This window comes from Peromyscus californicus, unplaced genomic scaffold (genome assembly GCF_007827085.1).
Source record: "Peromyscus californicus insignis strain IS unplaced genomic scaffold, ASM782708v3 Scaffold_11__1_contigs__length_118956290, whole genome shotgun sequence".
NCBI classification, from domain to species: Eukaryota; Metazoa; Chordata; class Mammalia; order Rodentia; family Cricetidae; genus Peromyscus; species Peromyscus californicus.
In genome coordinates, this window is record NW_026294402.1 from 88,465,771 (window position 1) to 88,489,257 (window position 23,487).

A 23,487-nucleotide genomic window follows, 5' to 3' on the forward strand; every position below is an offset into this window, starting at 1 on the left:
GGGAAGAAATTTTATCACATGTATTCATGCTTATTATAACGTGATAAAGAAGATAAAAGGCATGCTTCTAGTACTCATTTTGTAAATGGAAATCTAGAATGAAAGGAAACCCAACCCTCAGCCAGGGATTTTGATTGGTCTTTTGGGGTTCTATTTACATGAGACCACCACTCACCCTGTTATTGAATTCTTTATATTCCAACTCATTTGTAGTGACTATATTCCCTATTGCTATTTTTTTTTTGGGGGGGGGGATTCTTACTTGGAGCCTATTTTCTAGAGACATAGTTTCCCACCCCAAACCCAAATCAGGTCCTGCCTGGGCAGCCTTGGCCTCATGGTGACCGAGTTTTAGTGATTGACGTTATTTCCATTTCCTCAGATTGTAGAATCATCCTGAGCCAGGAAGTTGCTGATGCAGCTAGCTCTCTTAAATCTCTCTAGAAACATGGAAATCAGAACCTTAAAAATAGAAGTGGTCAGGACTCGACATCATTTTGTACAGCTAACAATCACCACAAGGTCTATAAAGGACATTACCAGCAGACCCTTTTGCTCACCAGCCTTTTCTTTCTCTAGGAAGTTACCTCAGAACCTCAGGGAATGCTGCATTGTGACGTTTCCCTACTTCACGTCTAAAAACTTCCTCTTGGACGACATTGAGAAGAATCCTGCAAAAGAGCAAAGGTTATCTTGCCTCAACAAAACATTTGGGCCCCGGAAATAAATCTCTGAATATGACATTAAAGAAACTAAAGGTGTCAGCTCAATGTTTTAGGGGCACTGTCATCTTAATCTCCTGTAAAACTAGTTACCAGAAACATCTAGGCAGCCAGTACACTGGTTCTCTAGGAACAGTACCAGTGAGAATTCGTTCTACTGAATTCCAGGTCACTCTGTTTTATCAAAGTAAAGAGAGGCCAAAGCTACCTCTTTCCTCCTTCCCCTGAAAAAAAAATCACAAGTCCAAATATGAGGTCTTGACTTATTTTAAAAATATCACTGAAGTCTGACATCATTTTCTCTCCCATGATTATTGATTCCAGGCACACATTAATGATATTTTCATTGATTACTAATGAGGAAGAAATTTGGTCTCTTAAATTTCCCACATTATAAAATACTGCAGGAGAGTTTTAAGTGTTTCTCTAATTCTAAAATCAGAAATCATTCTAATTTGAATGCAATGGCTGTTTCCTTCCATAGTAATTCCTTCTGTTTAAGTCTGTTTCATTCAGCATCATCATAGAACATGACTAGGAATGCACTATTTTCATTCCGTTGCTGCGGTAGAACACTCTGACCAAAAGCAACCTGGGGAGGAAGGGGTTTGGTTTATACTGTCGGTATAATTATGGTGGATGTCATCATAATCCATCAGTGAGAAAGTCAGAGCAGGAGGCGGGAAGAACGGAGGAACACAGCTTGCTTGCTTGCTCACTGGCTCATGTTCTGCTCTCTTTCTTATATGGTCCAGGCCCACCTGCCAAAAGATGGTGCTGCTCGCCATGGGTTGGGACAGCTCGCATCAGTCATCAAGGAAGACAATCTCTGGGAAATTCCTCAGTTGAGGTTTCATCTTCTCAAGTGACTGCAGGTTTTATCAACTTGACAGTAAAAAATAAGACAAACAAAACAGCAAAAGGAATATCAGACAAAATAGATCCTAATCCTTCAGATAGGAAGCACACACCAAAGAGGGCAGTGTGTACATCCTCACTCTGCTACAGCTCTGAGTACTGCAGAGACATTGCCAGAGAAGGAGAGTGAATTGATATGGCTAAATAAGTCCAGTCATACACCTCAGAGTATTTAATCAGCTGGATTTTTAAGTATATTAATAATGAAAAGGAATCTGTAACAGCAAAGCTAAAGAAAAAATATTATTAGTAATGAATCATAGTTTTGGAAGAATTTGTGGAAAATCAAAGTAAAGAGGACGTTCAAGACAGTGGTGAGCAGGGACTTCTGTAGAGATAAGGGTGGCTGGGGAGGACATCTCAGACTGTGAAAATCTGTATTTAGGGACTATGAGAGGTGCCCTAGAGCAAATGCTGGAAATAAGAAGTGTTTTCAGAAGCAAACGTGGTGCCTGGCGTCTCTTTCCTTCCATGTTTGTTTTAAACAACTGCCAGCAAGAGAACTTACCCAGGAAAGCAGCAAGGGAGGGAGGGAGGGTCCCATGTCTGCCTAACACCAGTAAACAAACTTTGGGTGCAACCCACACTACCGCTTTGATTCACTGAAGACAGTCTCTGTCAACCAGAGTCAATTCTAGGGGCAGTGGTGTGTGTGTGTGTGTGTGTGTGTGTGTGTGTGTGTGTGTGTGTGTGTGTGTGTCTGTGCACATGCTAAGTTTTCAAAAACTAAGAGGTACACAAGAGCTAAGAATTATCATGTATCTCAGAAAAACCATGATGAAAGGACAGGAAAACCAAACAAGAAGTAATAAACCCTTTCACGCACACAAAATAATAATAATAATGATGATGATGATGATGATGATAATTGAGATTTTATAGCAACTAGAAGAAAATTTTTAAATGGATACTTTCTTTCTAAGAAAATGACTGGTGAACCTTTAAAATATCAAAGGGAAACTTAGCAAGCAGGCTGAATAGACTTGAGAGAACATGAACCAGGAGGCAAAGAAAGGGTAAGACTGAAAGCTGTGGATGAAATGAGAAAGGAGAGCAGCTGGATCGTTGTGGAGAGTAAAATCAGCAGATTCTGAAGGTGAACACAACATACACTCTCTTAGGAAGAATCTAGATTTTAAAAAATCCCCAAAATAGGAGTGGGGTTATTTGGGGGAGAGAAAGGAGACTAAGTGATGGTGGTAGGGGGGAAGTGGACAGGACAGGGAAGTGGGAGGATTATAATCAAAACACACAATACATATGCATCAAATAATGAAACACAATAGTGTGTACAATTAGTATATGCTTATGAAATTTAAAATACAGAAAGAGATGTGAGATTAAAAAATGTTTAACATTTTTGCTAAATGTCTGAAAGTAGAAGAGAAATAGAAATCTCTAGTTTCGAGTGGTCTGTAAAGTACAAATAGGATATTCTCCATGTGGCTGGCTTCCAGAGAGGAGGGGCAGCTCACGACAGTGAGGAGAACTTGCTTCTCTCTAATCCAAGCCAATGTGTTGTGCAGGCATAGATTTACACTAACAAGATAGACAAGCTCAGCCAAGTGGAGGTAGATAAAAATCTATCTTAGATGTAAAGGAAAAAATATTCTAAGGCAACGAAGAAATCAATACAGTTTAATTTGTATTCCAGGATTTTCAGTAATTGCTAATAATCTATTGTTATGTCCATCAAAGTCAGAAACCACAAATTACAATATATAAATAAGTTAAATGTGCAAAAAAATCTTACGATATAGTCAGAGAATGTGAAACAACAAAATAAACTATTAAAAACCCTGAACTGTTTATGGCTCTGCAATGGAAGAAAAATATGCACAGAGAGAAAATTTACCCTTTCCAATCATCCCTGACAGGATGGTGCTCCATGCACCACGCTTTTGTTTCTTCCACCAGGATGGAACAATGCCACAGCACAAAACAAAGCTACACAGAAAGGGAATATCTGTGATGATGGAAGCCATTTAGAAAATTGCTAGGAAGCAGAGCCCCTGGGGAACGACAAATTCATCAGACAAGTGGGATCTGCAGTCACACGCAGCCCCACAACCGCTCTAGATTCTTCCCCTGTGGCAGGATTGGAAGTGGTGAGATCTTATCAAAGTCCTAACTGTGGGAGTTCGAACTGAAGCCAAAGGATATTAAAGGAGAAACTCACCAAAGCAGACTGGAACAAAGACCAAGACCCCAGCCTCCTTCTTGAGGCCACCTAGGAAGACACTGCACGGGGGTATGAGAGACTCTCTTCTCTCTGGTGAGGTCCCCTCACACAACACATGGGTTAGTTGTAGATGAGGGAAGGTCTAACCCTCAGTAAGTTAAAATAGAGATTATAGGAAACATTCTAAAAATTTTTAATTGATTTTAATTTTGTGAATTTATATTTTTTAGCAATCATATTTGTTCATGACACATATATCAGTCTTGTTATGTGATAGATACAGAGCACGCCATATAGAAATATTATATACACAACTTGTTTCAATTAACCTATAGAAATAACATGTAAGGGCCTGTTCACAAGTTCACGAGAAGCAACTCTAAAAGGTGAAGTTTCATGAAGTGACTACAAGAATTTGGTCAGAAAAGAGAATGGGTGTGGAAAAGCCTTATCTTTGTGGGTGTGGTCTCTAAAGATACATGACATAAGTTCAAGTATCAATCAGAAAGCAAGAAGAAAATGCCAATAAATACTAATAATGATGTGTTTTAAAAACAATTAAGCCCTTGAAGTGAAATCACCGTAAAGCTCTTAGAATATTATCAGAATTTCAAGCAAGATTTAAATACACATGCATAAAGGATCCTTAGTGGTGATTTCATCTACTTAAATTACAATAGAAAACATTACAAATTTATGCTATGAGAAACATAAAGAATTCTAATTAATTTAGAGACCCATTGAAAAGAGAAACCACACAAAACACAGACTATGGAAAAGCATACAAGCTCCAAACTAAGTTTCCAACAAGTCACAAAACCCAAACCTATTTCAACAAAAATAAACCCATAAGACAGAGGAATAATTGATGAGTCAGCATAGTAATACAATGAGCAATGACAGAAGTGACAAAATAACCAAAAAATAAGATGAGGCAAATAATAGATGCCTGGAACTTGGCTATTAAAACTCAGTAGCGGGCCTGTTCTGGAATGCAGCATCAAGAGAATGATACTGCTGCACTGGGAAGGAGAGCCTGAGAGAAAGCAGACAGCTGTTGTAATTACAAGGTGAGATGCTGTCAGGAGAAGCATCTCAACGTCTGTTTCCAGCATGTGTCTTTCTCTCTCTTTCTTCCTGCAGCCATCTTAGTTCCACTTTTAAAATCCAGCCATGTATTATGACCCACAATGACAGCTTTACCAGCAAGGAAAATCAATATCATGTGTCCAGCCCTACAACGGGAGTCATTACTCTGGCCCACAACTGGAACAGAGCAAACAGGCTGAGTGTGACCATTCTATGAGCAGTGTCCCTTCTCCCAAGTACATTATGTTCCTGTCTTCTTTCAACAAAAAATCAATTCTGTACGTAGACTGTCACCCGTGGCCCTATCACAGGCAGCTAGATGATTCTCCTTACCCAACTTCACTTCTTCCCGGGATATACTCTAATCCCTGTGACATGTTTGACAGATGATGTGCACACGTGTGTGTGTGTGTGTGTGTGTGTGTGTGTGTGTGTGTGTGTGTGTGTGTGTGTGTGTGTGTGAGTGTGTTGTGTGTATGTGTGTGTCCCCTGGAAAGTACAGCACACTTCTTGTCAGGCTTCACACATTACTCCAAGTATAAGAGTAGAACAATCAAATTTCCTTTTAAAAAGATATCAGCTAGAAATCGAATAAGAAGCAATGACCACAGAAACCTGTACTAGCCTCCTAGGAATCATACATCCCATTTCAGGAAACTCCACACACTGATCACACAATCATGTCCACATGTAAGAATCTGAAGTTTGAGCACCCCAAACCAGCAAGCTAAATGCAAAAGGATCTAGTTTATTTGTCAGAGTCGGGGTGTTTTGCTGTCTTTCCAAAGAAATTATACACAGTCATGTCAGTTGTCTTTCTTTTATTGCAGGGATAAGTCCTGAGATTTGAGATAAGACAAGAAGAAATGCTATGCCGAAGGGAAAAGAAGAAAGGAAACTGCAGAGGGTAGTTACACATGGCAGCCTCCCACTCAGCTTACACGGTTCCTCTTGTTTTCACCCAAACCCATTAATGTCTACAGAGAATGAGCGTGTCCAGGAGAAAAGAGATTATTAGTCAGGAATCCCCTATCAAAATGTGGTGCTCTGCTTTCTCCAGGGGCTTTTGTTTCTAGGATGATCAACTGAGGTCAGGGGTCAGAAAGGACCCTCTCCAAAATCAGCTTCACCTGTGCCCAAAACACAGACAGATCAGCCACATTCTATTTTACTTGTATTTAGAAGAGAGATTCCCTTTGGAGCATCTCTTCACAAAAATGAACACATTTATCTCAAAGATGGCATGTGACATTTCTACACAATTCAAGTGATTTGAATATTATTTAAAGTAGAATTCATAATTAGAAGCCAGATTAATAAACCTGATCTTCAAATATTTCAGAAATCAGAGGGACAGAGACAGAGAATGAATACGGTTGATATTTGAGGGATATCAACCTACAGAGACCTTCCTTTTTTTCTCTGAGAATTATTTCATCCACATTAGAAAGGACTTCCCTGGCTGTTTCTATAATGTCATGGATATATCTGAATATATATCACAGATAATTGAAATAAAGCAAGTATTTTTTTTAATCTAAAATGAATCAGTTAAGATATCTCTTCCCCAAGAATATGAACAGAGGTGACAGAAACTTAAAAATAGGCCAGTCACTTTTGTTCAATAAGGACACTGAAGAAAAAAAGCAATCTGGATCCTGAGAAAGAATAAAGAAGACAGAGAGACCAAAGCAGACACTTGAAAAGGGGGTTGGAGAGATGGCTCGGTAGTTAAGAGTACTTGATACTCTTGCAAAGGACCTGGGTTCAGTTCCCAGCACCTACATGACAGTTCACATCTATAACTCTGATTCCAGAGAATCTGATGCCCTCTTCTAGCCTTCAGGCATGGATGTATATGAATACATATATGTAGGAGGCATGAAGGTCTTCGTGCTCACAGATAAGCACTAGGGGAACCTGGAATGTTAAACACACAGGGTTGTTCCTTCAAAGGAAGATGTGTATAACCTGTTATCTGACCAGAAGGCTGGAAGTGGACATGGTTAATAGCCTGGTGACCTGTGTGTTATCTGTGTAGCTGGGACCACACCAGTTCCTTCCCTGAACCTTTATCATAAGCTTTTTTTTTTTTTTTCCCCTCAGTAAACCTAGAGAAACTATCTTTATGGAAGGTGTCACGTATACTTCTGATGTAGTCACATCTGATCTTTATTTAGCTTACTTTGTTTCTCAAGAAGATTTATGTTTGCTTTATTATGCACATGGGAATGAGTTAATTATCACTAGGAAAGTTTTCACCAAATTGTGCTGTGCTTAAATATGCCTAAAATAAACTACTCAGGGTCAGACTCCCAAAGTTTTAACCAACACCAGCAGCTTAGTCATGTTAAACCAAATTGTTTCACATGGATAGTTACTCTGCTGGCTGTGGTGGTTGCAGAGACCTCTGCGCATATATGCAAATACTCACACAAATAAAATAAATGTGTAAATAAACACATACTTGAAAGAAATATGCAGAGAATAAAGATTGTTGTTTGGATTCCTGCAGCACCCCATACACCAGCTTCAGACCCTAAATTATCTACCTGTGTTTGAGTTCAGTAAAATGCCTCAATCCATTAGAATGCTTTAGATCAGAAATGACTTAAACATGGTTCAAATTGGTTTAATAAAACAAAGATCTAGTTCATCTATTTAAAGGAAGCACATGATTGCTGTGTTACAGATCTGGAATGTTTATCAATGTCCCTTGAGTTAAGAAGTTTAGTCGCAGCTAAGGGAAAGTGGTAGAAACTTAAGAGCTGGGGCCTAGAGGTAGTTTTTCAGGTGACAGAAATCATGAAGCTGTAACCCTCTCTTCTTTCACTGTGGCCATGGAGTGTGAGCTATTTTTCCGGTATGTTTCTGTCATGTTGCACTACCTCACCACAATCTAAAAGGGAAGGGGCCAAGTGATCAACACAAAAACCTTTGAAACAGTGAGCCAAATAACATTTCATCTTTATAGGCTACTTGTTTCTGCTATTTTTTGTAGTAACTTATTAAATGAATGACTATAGAGACAAGGGACTTGGAAGATTGAAATTTAGCACTCAGGTATGGCAAAGCTACCTTCTCTGTTTCTGCATTTATGTCTTCCTGTTGACTGGTTCCTTTTAAATGATGGATAAAACTGATGTTGGTGGTTCATAAATACATCCTCCTCACTGAGCAACCCCAGTGCTAAAGGAAGCTCCTTCTCAACCTCTAAATTATCAGTCATGATGAGGATTGTGATTAGCTTGTCAAGATCATTTGGCTGATATGAACTATTCATTATAACCATGGGAAAAGCAGAGATTGACCACTACTGAACTCCTTCACACCTAATGTTGTAAGCTGAGTGGGAGAGTGAGAAAGAGAGCCTGCAGTGAATGTCATGATGAAGAGAGCATGTCCGTAGTCAGCCTAACACTACATCAACAATAGGACAACACTTCTACTTTCTTAGCAATTATAAACTGGTCTTGTTTAGGTTACCTCAGGTTAGTTTTGCTCACAGTCAAAAGGATTTTAATTAAAACATTTCTGGAAATCAAATGTCTTGAGTTATTGAAAATGAAACTTAATAACAATTGGTCCTACTATTTTTCAGTAGAAAAGCTGAAGCTGGATTTGCAGTCACATTGTCTTGGGCTTATTTATGAAATGTGGTCATGGTTTATTAGGGAGCCTTCAGCCTTTCTTGGGAAAGTCAAGGCTGCTTATCCTCACATATATAAAATGAGAAATGGGAGCTGCTGGTTGTCTGCTATGTTCATGTCTAGTCTCACCTTTCTCTGAGTCTATAATTCTAAGAGCATGTCCCTCTAGCCCAAATAAAACATGATTATTTTTTTAAGATGCCATTAAATCTGTTGATTTCAGATCCTACTCTGATTTTTCAGTGCAGCATTTTACTTAGCAAAAAATGAGAACTATAAAAGTAAGGAAATGACTTATTTAATTATGCCACATATTTATAAGATATTGTGAAGCTATTTTAAAATCAGGTCATGGCTTATAATAAAGTCAGAATTTAAAAGTCATGAATAAATTGAAATTCTCTATATTCAGTTCATTTTCATGTTTATCAGATTCTAAGTGCTTATCATGTGCTTGGCACTATTCTTAAGAGTTAGAACACAATGATGACCTCATTCCTAACTTGGAAATTAAACAGGAAGTAAGCAAAGAAGCATAGAAATAATTATATTATGAAGGAAATTAAGGAACTGTGTAACAAAAAGTAGAGGCTACTCACTGGTTCATTCAACAAATTATTTTAAGCATTGACTAACTGCTATATACCATTCCAAACACCATTGTAATTGGACCTCTTTGTAAAAGATCAATGGCCACAGGCAAGATTGGTCATTGATAATGCCACCTTAACAAGGAATAAACTACCTACCACGGCAGTTAAATACATTGTAGTACAAATAGAAGCTATTGTGAAAGACAATTTTTTTTTTTCCTGAGGGGATAGAACACCTTTTTGTCCTCAGACATTCATTTGGTGGGAAGGTTTCTTTATGTTGCTATCAGAAAGGAAGGTCAGAAGCATGCATATGGAAAGGGCAATAATATTTCTTTCCTTTGGTATTGCAGACAATAGATTAGGAACACTTGGGCCATTGTAATATCATAAACAACATTTTATTAGTCCATTCTGTTGATGGAGTCATATTACTTGGAGTAATAGAAGTAGCAAGTAAGTTGGAGCCATTGGGAAGATAGCATTCTCTTAAAATACTGAAGATAATCTGCCTTATCAGTAAAATTTCTAACTCTCCTATGGCCTGGAATATTTCAAAGAAAAATAAACATTATAACATTATTTTGTCCCTAAATTTTCACTCTGAATCACTATCTAGAGTTTAAAATACCAGTACATTGATGTGTCATGAGCAATTGTGTTATGCTATCCAGAGTCCCCAGTTCAGAGCGGAAGGGCTCATTTCCCAGCTTCTGTGAGAGACAACAAAAGATTGTTCACAGCCGCATCTTTTTCTGAATAGCATCATCGCAGACCAGTGGTGGGTCTGTTCTGCAGGCTAATGGGGGGAGAGCAATAGAAGCAACATCAAGGAGTCTCTTACACCAGTTGGAAGCTGCCAAACTGATGGAGTGCCAGAACCCTCTCTGAAGGTCATAAGCTACAAAGATGGAATGGTGTCCTCCAAGTGAGAGTGGCCCTGGATGGCTATCATCTGGCCATGTAACTTTAGTTTCCGTAATTCTAGAATGTGTGTTCCACAGAAGTGGTGCTGTTTTAACCAGGCACATATTAAAGACATTAAAGTGTAAGTTATGGTTTTTTGCTCCTGTTGCTCCAATTAGTTTCTTGTGGGATGGAGGAGAAATCATAAAAAAGGTAAGAAGAGAAAGCTGGAGCCGAGAAGGAGTAATTAACCCTGATAATTAAAAAGAGATAAAACAGCTACAAGTGGACCATAAAAACTAAACTTGGCTCACAGTGATTCACAGGGGAGTTTTGGGAAATGGAGATGTCTAACAACCATGTCCTGAAAGAAACATACAGAGGCGAGGTTCTGCATTATCTCCACCAGTAAGAACCCACAAAGCAGCAGTGCTCACTCATGGTAGAAAAGATAGGCAATGTGCCTGAAGCTCAATTCAACCTTTGCATAGGTTTTGTAGATTAAAAAAACAGTTGTGCTCAGAACCTTTGCCATGTCCTCAGATCTAATGACCTGCAGAAAGAGTGTAACAGACAGACAAGTGTTCTGCATTGATTTAAGCCCCACCCCAGAGCAGAAGGGCAGACTCCCCAGCTAGTGGCAACCAGCAATAGAGTATAGCTAGCATCTCCTTTAGAGTTTCAATTTGGCAGATTTCAGCCACTTTGTTAGCAGTCCTAGCCTCACCCCTCTGTCTATAGTCTGTACTTTGTGGATGTCAGGGTACAAAGGACTCAGTCCCATTATTCTAGTTCAAGTAACCCTATAGGAAAACCCCCTCACATCCCTCCTGGCAAATAGAGCTTGGACTTGTACAGATGGCATTTGCTCACTGAAAGTTCTGCTTCCTTTATCTTCCACAGAGGTTGTACCAAATTTATTTCCCATTAAACATTCTGTACATAATTCTCCATCTCAAAGCAGGTTGCTGTTTTTATATTCTTTATTTTGTGCTGGGGACTGAACACAGGCAAATGCTCTCCCACTGAATTTATGATAAGAACATATCTGGTGAGAATTCAAATATGGAATTCCAGACCTTCAGGTCTTCCTTAACCCACTGCTTACTGCAAAAAACAGACAGGAATACTGAATGCGACATACACCCTACATATATCAACTTAAAAGGGTGTGTTTTCACAGAGCAAAAATCTTGATACACTGGCATCCTGAGAATTATTCTAAATTGTTCAGAGTTCTATTCTACTGTGAATTGAAACCAGAACATCAATGAGAAATGCTGCTACATCAGACCTTCACTATCTGGTTAGCTTGGCCACATGATAAACACATTAGTGCTATAAAGAATGGCATCTAATGAACATTTCCCCCAACACTAGCCATGTATCTGTGAAAACATCCCATGAGAAAATATGGAATTCTTCCTGATTTCATAAACTATGAAAAAAACAGCTTCCACTTTTTAAGGATGTAAAGAATTCCACGTTTTCTTTGTTCTCTTGGCAATCAGTCTTATCTGAATTCTAAGAGCTTAGAGAATTAACATATTTTTAATCCAAACTTTGAAAGCATCCATCTCAGTGATTATTGTGGCAGGAAATTCTCCTCTCCTTTCAAATATCCTTTGAACAACAGAAAAGAATCATTTGGGTACCAATCCCCATGCTGCTCAGCAAAATTAACACTCCCCATTTTATAACTAATAAGCTATCTTTAACAAACCCTTAAGTGGACTAAGGATAGAAAGATCATTGGTCTCTTTGTAACTTCTTTCTTCTTGCGAGTATAAAGAACTTTGAGCAGAATTAAATAAAACATGTGCTAAGCTACTAAAGCAGGTTTCCTTTCCTTCAGAGACAAAATGTATTTTAATATGCAATGCCTTGATATTGTTGATATCTTTGATAAGTGACATTATGCTAGCAACCAGAAATAGCCTTTAAATGTTTTATTTTCTCTCTAGAACTTCATAGGAGCCAGGATATCTAACTGCCTTTAAAGTGATTATTCAACTATAGGAACTTAATTATTGTCTACTTTAAACAAACTTACCTCTAATGGCAGATCATTGGTCAACACATTTGTTTTCTTTAACAGCTGTGCAAAAACAACAGAATGCCCACCGGGACAATATTGATGAGAATTTAATAGGGGTCATTACTTCAGTTCCTTGTATCTGAAATTGGTTAAAGCTAGGTATTATGAAAACACAAGTTGTAGATTACTCTGACATCTTAAAAGCCATTCTGTTTGGAAAAGATATTAATAAATAGGGCTCAATAATTGAAACACTGATGTATTTTTGGCTTTTTAGCTGAAAGCCAAGCAATCATTGGTAGTGAAAGCTTTATCTCAGTGTCACCACTTTCTGGCCTCTGAGACTGGCTCTCTATAGATTTCAGAATAGGGGTCATTTCCATAGCTGCAGGCCCTTTAAACATCACTTCAACAGTCAGGGTCACTGCCACTGGCTCCCAGGCTGCCCTGTTCCTGTCTTCTCTCTCTTGTTTTTCTTTTCCCTAACATGCAGACATCTTCAAACCATTGACCTAGATCTTTGCCATGGTTAAGGGGAGCACTGTTGTGTGCCAGATCAGGATGCTTTTCTTAGAATTCTTGCCACTATGTGCCTATTCCATCTGGCTTACTTATCCTAGGACAGAGCTTATATGTCAGTCTTTACCCTGATACTGCTTTGACCTGTACTTGATATCAGGCAGGAGCTTATAGTGATGATCAGGGCAGATAATACAAGGGATTCCCTCTGATCTGCACAGGATATCCTTCAGCTCCCATAAGAGGAAGTCCCCTCTATATGACAAATCCCTAACATCACCCTGCAGATACACTTGCATGAGTGAGGACACATCTCAAGGGAACTGAAATTTGAACTCTTCCTTATGCATGCAAGTACCATGGCAACCCAGTTCATTAGAATCATAAGAATCATCTCCATTGCTCTAATGAAACACCAGAAGTCTAGCATGGCTTTTTTCCATTGAAAGCACTTCTGAATTCTTTTTTGAGCAGAATATTTTCATATCTGAAAAGTTATTGTTATATAAAAAAGTATCTAAATTATTTTTACTGTAACTCGGCCATAATACAAAATGTCATTAAGTTTTCCCCGTAACATTATATAGAATAGCAGCTATTTATTTTGATTTCACTCTCCCAAAGAGATTCCCAGACGTGCACACACATATACAAACACACACACATGAAAAAGCCAAAGAAAAGGGCACTTCATTCTTGCACATAACAACATAAGATGGTGGGATCAAACTGAAGGGGCCAAGTCCCACTCATGGGGCACTCGACTCAGGAAGCACTCTATTGCTGGGTTACTTCCCCAGCCCCCATCACCAGTTTTGTTGATATTTGTACCAAGCTGTAAATATTCTACTAAAAATTCAACTTTTCAAGTTCTACTTTTCTAAAAGAAAATTCTTCTTTTTCAGTTGTCACTGATCTTTACTTTCTTAGAAATTGTCAACAATATTTAATTCAATTGAACACAGAAATTGTACCAGATTGTCAGTGTTAAGAGGAACCAAACTGGCAAACTCTTCAGGTGTCCTGCAGACTCAAACACAGACATTACAGGAAGCTTTGGACCTTGGTTGCGTGAGTTGATTCTCTTCAAGCAAAGCAAAGGAAATGGTGTCTGCCAGAAGGAACTTCTTCCCTGTGGACCGAGGGAACAACACACTGCTTCTCTGTTTTTCTATAATTTCACATTTCATTTCTTAGGTCAGATTCTCTCTCTTTTTTAATAGTTTTATTGACAATTGGTTTCAAACAATATTAAGTGAGATAGAAAATATTTATGGTTCATATTTAAATTAAAATGTATAATAAGCCGTGTTTTAATTACATCATTTCTCCCTTCTCTTTCCTCCTTCCAAACATTCCCAAATCCCCCTTCCTTCCCTCCTTCAAATTCATGCCCCTTTTCTCATCCATTGTCAACACACACACACACACACACACACACACACACACACACACACACACACACACACATATTATATATGTATATTCCTAACTATAACCTATTGAGATTGAACCCATATAATGCTACTTGTATGTATTTTTTCAGGGCTGACCATATGGCACTGAACAAACAATTGATGTGCTCTCCCAGCTTTACTCAGTTGCCTGCAGTTTTCTGTGAAGGGTTGAAGCCTCATGGGCTTTCCTACAAGCAGTTTGGAATGTTCATTGGTGTCTTCCTTGTTCAGCTCATGGGCAGCTATGTTTGTGAGACTTTATAGGTGTCGCTTCTGATGTTACTAGGAGACACAATCTCACAACAAGGTATCTGATCCTATGGATCTTACAATCTTTCTGCCCTCTGTTCTTCAATGTTCCCTGAGTCTTGGGTGCTAGAGTGTTTGTAATTTATCCATTGGGACTGGGCTCCATAGCTCTGCATATTGATTGGTTATGATTTTCTGTACTGGTCTCTATCTGTTGCAAAGAGAAGTTTCCTTGATGAGGGGTGAAGACTACACTTATTATTGGTATAAAGACAAACATTTACTAATTGTTATTAGGGTTATGCTGATTTAGTAAATTAGTAGTTATAGATTCTCCTACAACAACCATGATTTCACTAGCACTGATTAGCTCACTAAATTTCTTGTACTAGGCACGATGACCCCCTTGTTGAGTGGGTCTTAAGTCCAATTAGAGAACCATTGGTTACTGTGAATCTATGTGTACTACTACTGCACCTTCAGGGTTATCATGTCATGCTGGTCATTGATGTAGTTCTTAAGCATCATACCCGAGTAAGGATTTTGGTTGCCTCTCTCCCTTGGCACCTTGCATGGCACCTTCTGGTACCATGAAAGTTAGTCCTCATAGAGGGGACATTCAGATCAATTCTATCTCAGGAGCCCTGGGCCCTGCTCCTGAAGTTCATGGTGTTGTCACCAATAGGAACCTACCTTCTACCTCTAGGGGATAGCAAAGGCAACATCAAAAGGTTTTATGTTTTAGCAGTTTCTTAGACAGCCCTGAGTAACAACTCACAATAGGGCTCCTCATGTCTGGTATCGAGGTTTTTGTAAGGTAGCCTTTGGCTCTTGGAGGGAATGCCATTAGCTCAGATGATAAAAGTTTATTAAAACTATCTATGGATATTTATATACTGACTTACATGTGTTATAGGTTTTTGTTAGGTTAATAGTCAGTAGTTTGATTCTTTGTGGATTTTAAAGCCACCTGTATTGTTATTTTACCTACCTACCTCCTTGTCCTCTGTATACTACCCCCTCACCCCTAAGGAGTCCCCCTTTTCCCATTTCTCCAATCAAATCAATTGCATCCTACTTTGTATTCCTCTTTACAATCCTTGTACCTTCTACAGAACTAACCCCTCCCTTTCCCTAAGGAGCTTCCTTTTTCCCATTTCCACAATCAGATTCTTGCGCCCTGATATTGTGCTTCCTATTGTTACCCAACCCCCATCCTGGCATTGGTCCCATTTTACTTTCCTGGTTTCTATAGTTACTACAGGCTATGTACTCACATCTGAAGTTTTAGAGCTAGGAGCCTCCAATAAGAAAGAACATGCAGTGTTTATCTTTCTGAGTCTGGGTTACTTCACTCAATGTGATCTTTTCCACTTTTAGCCATTTACCTGCAAAGTTCATGATTCCATCTTCCTTTATTGCGGAACAGTATTGCATAGTGCATATGTACCACATTTTCAATTTTTATTTGTATGTTGTAGGACATTTAAGTTGTTTCCATTTCCTAGCTATTGTGAACAGAGCAATAATGAGCATGACTGAACAAGTATCTACACAGTAGGATATTAAGTTCTTTGGATATATGCCAAGCAGTGATATATCTGGGTCATATGTTAGATTTATCATTTTGATAATTTTCTAACTGATTTCCATCATGGCTGTACCAGTTTGCAATCTCACTAATAGAGAATGAGGGTTCCCTTTTCCCCACATCCTTTCCAACATTTGTTGTTGGTTGTACCATTCTGACTGGGGTAAGATGAAACCTCAAAGTTGTTTTAAGTTATATTTCCCTCATTGCTAGGGATTGTGATATATATATATATGCACATATATATACATATATATTCCCATTCTTTTTTCTTCTTTTCAGTATTCAGTCATTTTTTTGAATGGGCCATTTGTTTTGGTTTTTGGTTTTCTTTGCCGTTTTGATTCTTTGCTTTTTGAGTTCTTTGTTTACTCTGGATTTTAAACCTCTGTAGGATGGATACTGTAAGTTTTGAGAATCCTTGATAATCCCCTTCTAAAGTGAATTACCTACACACAGTACATCAGCTAAATGAGTTACACCAAATTCACTGGATTATCCATCAGAATTTGTATAAAATTAAAGTGTCAAGTGCAGGGGGATACTGTGGAGTTTGGGAAGGAAGAAAGAAAAAAGAAAGTATAACAAGAAGATTGGACGCCATAGCCATCTGGATGAAGCTGGTGGAGTAAGCAGAGGTTAGGAATGTTCAAAAGGCATTTGGAAGAGTGATTAATTAATTGCTCTTGAATAACCTTCAAAACACAAAGAAAAAGCTGCTCATAAGTCTTGTGAGGATAATTATTTGAAGGTGGAAGATTCTTGGCAGGATACAGTGTGGAGCAATGTTAAGCAAGCAAGCAAACAAACAAAAAAACAGAATGCCCTAAAGTTAAGATATCACACACACACACACACACACACACACACACACACACACACAGAGAGAGAGAGAGAGAGAAAGAAAGAAAAGGAAAGAAAGACTGATACTTTCAAGTCACCAAGGATCCTGTGAAATACTGAGATGCAAAAATAGTTTCCAGATATTTTCTAATGTCTCTTCAGGATATTTGCAAGCATTTTAGTCAAATCTAAATGACCACAGTCATCCCAGCAGTCGAGAGGACTTAGAGCATGAAAGCATCTAGCAACTACAAGATGCAAACAAGAGAACCAGCTACTGCAAGGGGACAGATAAGTCTGTCAGCCTTCCCTTAACTGAGTGGATGAAATCAAAGCCTGGAAGTAGTTCCCAAGCCTAAATAGATTATGATCACATTATTAATAAGAGCTATAGGTAACAACACCACTCATGGTCTTGAAAACTGCTCTCCTGAGTAAATGTGTTACAAAATGAACGACTTCAGTAACTTTATGTATTGCTCTATATTTTTTAGTCTTATGTTCAAATTTATTCTGAGGTTCCTGATTCATTTTTGTCTAATGGACAGTAATATTATCTAAAGAAAGTTTTATATGTTATACATTAAAATTATACCTGTACCTTTAAAATATCCAAAAGTAGCCTGAAAAGGAAACATGTCTACTTAGTCTCCTTAGCTCAGATTGCTGTAACAAAAGCCATACACTAAATGGCTGAAACCAACAATCATTTAATTTACTTCTCCAGTTCTGGAGTCTGGAATCAAGAGGCAAATATGGTTGGGTTCTGGTAAAGCATCTTTTGGTGATATATAAATAGCTGCCTCCTCAATTTTATCACACAGTGCAAAGAATGAACTCTTGCCACTTCCAACTCTTATAAAGCACTAATGCCATCAAGGGGGCAGCACCTTCATGACCTTACTTATCTGTGACTACTGCCCGGAGCTCACACACCCCATCTGCAAAACCACTTGATGTATTAAGTCATGGGGCTTCAACACAAAAGTCTGAAAGTGTGGGGTCAAATATTTAACCAACGTACATAACACATTTAAATATAAAGTTAGATTTTTTAAACCAAAAATCAAAACAATAATATGCTATACAAATACCTCAAAAGTAAAAAAAAAAAAATTAACTTTAAAAGTAGAACATGAAGCATCTTGCCATGTCCTAAAAAACATTCAAGAAATGCCTAAAATTCCTGCAAATACTGGATAGAATGAAAAAAGGAGAGCCAAGTTACCATTTAGGTCTTCAGTTAAAGACATGTAGCAGAGGACATACTCACTCAATTACACACATTTCAGAGAACTAGAAGCAGAGGAACGACTCTCAAGGAGAAAATGACCATCTCCTGATGCATAATGTGAAGAAAATATTAGCATGAAGAAATGTCTGCCACCACCACGATGAAATATTGACACACGTTACATCTTAGGGTGACTCCTCCAGGTAATGTAACATGGATCTGTGCACAGAAGCTCTGAGTATCTGTGCCCATCTTAGCTGCTTGTTGAGAACCCTTAGCCCAGACCTGTGAATCACTGGAATAAATGCAGACATTGCCAGAAGAACCCCTGAGAAGCAGATGGTTCAGAAAGCTTCTGTCCAGATGCCAGAACCCCATATGCTTGCCAGTCTGTGTTTCCAGCATGCATCATTATACTTAAAATCATATTTTTCCTTTTGCTGCCATGTTCATTCTAGCATAATTAACAAGGTTCTAATATTTTTCCAGAAAACAAGAAACACCACAGTCTGTTTTCTTGTTTTTATAAAAAGATAAGTGAAAAGTAAGTGTCAGACACCTCCAGACCTCCAACCTAACCAGCAGCTTGAGACTATTTTGGGGCTATCATTGTGAAGTGTTTTTGTGAATTTTTATTTTGACAGTGCCATTGTCCCCTCTGGCTTCCCAGGCTCCTTAGTAAAAGGAGGGATGCTCCCTGGTTCCTTTATGAATCCACCAGTAAATAAAACAAAGTTGTTTACAAAAAGAAACTCATTTTAAATACTTCATTTCCAAAGGCCAGAAAAGTGTATGATTAAGAAGTATATTCTTTACTTGGGAACAATGGTTAGTTTTCTTGAGTCAACAATATTCAAGCTCCAAGGCAATGAAATGTTTGCTGCCATGTCAAAGGCTGAACTTCCATATGTTAACAGTATATGCACCTCCAGTGATCAGCATCATTGGAAGAAATGAACTATTTCCCAAGACCAAGTTGACTGACCACTTTGCAGCTTAGAGACACTATTGCCCAGAACTCAGTCTTCGTAAGGGTTCGTTTCTCTTATTGACTTGTTTACTTGCTCCAGGCCCAGGTTGCTTACCTGCTCTAGGCTCTAATAAACACTATTGGATGTTAAATGCCCAAAAGTTCACAATGCTGTACAAATACATAATGCTCCAGTATATGATTCTGAAGTTGCCAATTATTATAAATAAAATTGTCACATTCCTTCTATACTCTCAGGAATTTGAGAATCATATCTGTGTTGATTCACAGTAGAAGGGAAGCACCCATAAACACTCAACTACTCAACAAAAAAGAAACTAATATTGTTTTCTTTGAATATTTTGCAATTATAGAATGATGTGTTGGTTATAATAGTAAATCTGAAACAGCATTGTTGGATTTTTTGTTTGATGTAGGAAGGCAGGATGTTTAGAAAAAAAGCATTAGATTGAGATATGTGAATTGGACTCTGCAATTCAAAAGTCAGCATTATAATACTTTAATTACAATTAATCATCAAATCTGGGAAATATTATTATTTCAGTCAAAATAAATTTTGAAACTGCTTTTTCTTTTTGCTTTTTTATGGTTTTTGTTTTTGTTGTTGTTGCCTGTAGCTATCTCAAAAATTGACTGGGGATAGAGGAAAAGAAAGAAGGAGGTTTTGACACAATGGGGTAGATTTGGAAATTTTTTCTCTTTTGAGTAGATAAGATGTTGAGGCAATCCAGTCACTGGGCAACATTTAAACATGTTTAGTATGCAGAGAACTATTTAATCTGTCTAACATACAGTCAACATTGGGTATGAAAATCAATGACAAAAATGGGAGCATATGGTTTCTCTTCACACATGTGTCCTGCCTCCCACTCTCATGTTTACATTCTACTTGGATTATTAAAAAAACAGACAAATTCACAAAGAATTTTCATGCTATAAAATTGAAACTGAAATTCAGTAGTATTAGCTATAAACACTTAAATCCCTAAGCACTTTGTCCCATGGTATTTCTTCTTCCCATGGAAGAAGTTGGAAATTTGGAAATACAGATGATAAAAAATGAAATGTTTACTTTGAAGAGTTAGTATTAAAAAGACAACTTCAGGCCGGGCGGTGGTGGCGCACGCCTTTAATCCCAGCACTCGGGAGGCAGAGCCAGGTGGATCTCTGTGAGTTCGAGGCCAGCCTGGGCTACCAAGTGAGTTTCAGGACAGGCGCAAAGCTACACAGAGAAACCCTGTCTCGAAAAACCAAAAAAAAAAAAAAAAAAAAAAAAAAGACAACCTCAATAGATGGAAAGTGAGATTGCCTCAGAGTGAAAAGTTTCTGCAAAACAAAGAAAAATCAACACACAGAAAAAGCAGCCTATGGGAGAAAATCTTTGCCAACTATATTGATTACAGAAGATTATAAAGTCAATGTATGTATGTCTATACATACAGAAATCTATGAAAAACTGTAAACACAAAACACCAATAAAGCAAATTGACCATTATTAATACATGTGCCGCTTAATTGAATAGACAGTTCTCAAAGAAAGAAATACATATGTATAATAAATATTTGGAAAACAATTGAATAATATTAGAGAAATGGAAATACAAACTGTTTCGAGACTCCACTTTTTCCTAGTCAAAATGGCTACCATAACCAAGAGAACAAATAAGAAATGCTAGTGAGGATATGAAGAAAGGAGTCCTTATTCACTGCTGGTGGGAATGTAGCTGTTGCAGCCACTCTGGAAGCCAGAAGGGAGTTTCCTCCAAAGACTGAAGACAGGCCAGCTATACTACTTCTCCTACAGACCCAGTAGAACAAACCAGCCCACCACAGAGATCCTTTCACATTCATATCTATTAGTATGCTATTCACAATATGGAAGGTATGGAACTAGCCTAGATGTCCATCAAAAGATAAATCGATAAAAAAAAATCCATAGTAGAATTTAATTTAGCTGTAAAGAAGAGTAAAAGTATGACATTCACAAGAAAATAGATGGAATTGATGATTATTGTATTAAGTGAAAAAAATAGACTCAAAAAAGAGAAAGATCATGTTTTCTCTCATATGTGGAATCTGGATTTTGCATATATTTTTTTCATGTCATACAAATGTCATGAAAGCATAAAGTGATCTATGTGAGGAAGGGATAAGTCTAAAGCAAAGAGGAGAGAGAACAGAAGAGGAAAATAGAATATAATAAAAGGGGAGATTCCTTAGGGGTAGAAAAGGGATCGGTAAGGTCTGGGAATGGAGAGAACAGAGAGCGTTAAAGGACAAAGTATACTGATGTATGTGTATGAAAGTGACACAATAAAACCCATTTCTTTGTTTACTTACCAAAATACTCTTTTGAAAAGGTTTTTCAGTAGGCATAAGGCTGATCTTCAGCAATATACATTGTTTTGCTGCACCCCAAGACCAAAATGAAAAAAATCAACAAAGACAATCTTTCAATGAGTACTTGGATCCTCAGTGTTACATGCCTCTTTCCAAACAATAAAATGTGTATATATAAGTCACCATGGTATGCCCAGAGCCATGGCATGTCCCATTCCACTGAGAGCAGACACTCAGCTCCCTGAGAGGAGATTATTTCCCTTGACAGGAAGTATGGCATTTACCATGGTTTCTCCTATTTAAGTCACTAATCAAATGTAGGCATGTGGGAACCAGAAAAAGAGAAAGTGTGAACCTTTGTGCATGCTTCAGTAACCCACAGCAAGGACCCATGGACCACTGACACAGATGTTCCACAGCTATTTCGTGAACATCTGCTCCTACTATGAGGTTGCTGGGCAGAGCTTTCCAGACATGTGCACTGTACTCTTTGACAACCAATTTGAAGCTTTGCTTAAATGAAAGACTGATACAAAAATACATACATGTTCTTTGCAAAAGTGGAACTAGGGTTGAGGATGTAGAAAAGTGATATAACATTTGCCTGGCATACAGAGCTTGGGTTCAATCCCCATTACTGTAAAACTGGAAAATGAAAAGGAGTACAAATACACAGCTAAGTCAATAGTCAAATGAAGCAACTAGTCACATCTAGCTACAGATATACACAAAATTCATATTTTTAACATCTGTCTCAGTGATTAAAACATTTCAGTGCTGAAGTACTTCAATAAGAGGATAGAATTGTTCAAGATATCTGATGTCTTCAAGATTTCCTATGAATTTTTCTTAGCAATTCTCTCAGGAGATCCAGTGATGTATTACCTTCACTTACCACAAGAAACTTTCATAAAACCCTTGGAGATATTCCTCCTGCATCCAACATTTCATCAAAAACTGAATCCAACCTAAACTACAAAAAAGATTTAGACATGTAAATCACAAATATCCACCATAAAATACTTACCTGGCAGGGGAGATACCATGGTCATGAAGGTGATTTTCTCAGGGTAAGCTTCATCTATTGCACTCCAGATGTGCTGACCCCTGAGATGTCCCAAAATGCAGGAAATGGAACTGTGTAATTTGTGGTAATAAAGGACTACATTCACACTCTCCTGATTAAAAAAAATCCATCATAAAGTTGTATCTTCATAGATAATAGTCATAGACATTTAATTAGATTATAGATAGGTAGATAGACATACATGGATCACAAACATCCCTTTAACCTTATGTCTTAGACACGAGTTATAAATGATTGTTGATACATGTACATAACATCTCTAATATGAAAGTGACTACAAACATATCTCATGGTAACTTCATGAAATGTTCCTGCTACCTCTTTAGATAGGCTCAACAACAACAATTCAGAAATCCTAACCAAACAGAGCGCTAAAGTACAGTAAAGAAATACTTCCTTAAATTCTCATAGGCATCTTATCATGGTTCTCAGTATGGGACCCCAGAGAGAAGTTGCAGCAGTGGCTGGGAATGTGCTAGGAACTTTAAGGGCGGTGTACAGACCATGAATTTAATGAGCCCCCCAGGTGGTTGCAATGTGCACACGAGTGTGAAAAACCACTGTTCTCAACTGAGCTACAGTTTTGTGTATAGGCTAACTTTTTTTTTAACTTTTACTTTTAAAGTTCTGGGGCCTGAACTCAAGATCTTGCATATGTCGAGTAAAGTCTATGCCTTTAAGTGACAACCCTAGCCCTCATATGTACTTTAATTAGACAACTATTTGCATGTGAACCATGACAGTAGAATCTGTAGTTTAAGTTTTATCTGACTCAGAAATGTTTATACTTATATTTTTTAAAAACTATGAGAAAAAAATCGGTTGGCCCTATCCCTATACATCCAATAACCATGTCTATATAAAAATATAAAGCATACTAGGTATTTATTCTGATGTCTCTTCCTTGACTTCAACTTTTTCTTTACCACTTTTCTTTAGTTATCTGTCTTGCTGCTATGATAAAACATTGACCAAAAGCAACTTGAGAAAGAAAGGGTTTTGTTTTTATTTCCTCACTGGTTACAATACATTATGGAGAGAAATTGAAGCAGAACTCAAGGCAAGAAGTGAAATGGAG

At 37.9% G+C, this 23,487-nt stretch overlaps 1 non-coding gene across 1 annotated transcript; it reads left to right on the top strand.

Moving 5' to 3' along the window:
• The first annotated feature begins 22,341 nt into the window (after positions 1 to 22,341).
• On the top strand, positions 22,342 to 22,505 carry LOC128105964 (U1 spliceosomal RNA). The gene has a single exon (XR_008216555.1). It is a non-coding gene; the product is annotated as a U1 spliceosomal RNA (small nuclear RNA).
• The last annotated feature ends 982 nt before the right edge of the window (positions 22,506 to 23,487 follow it).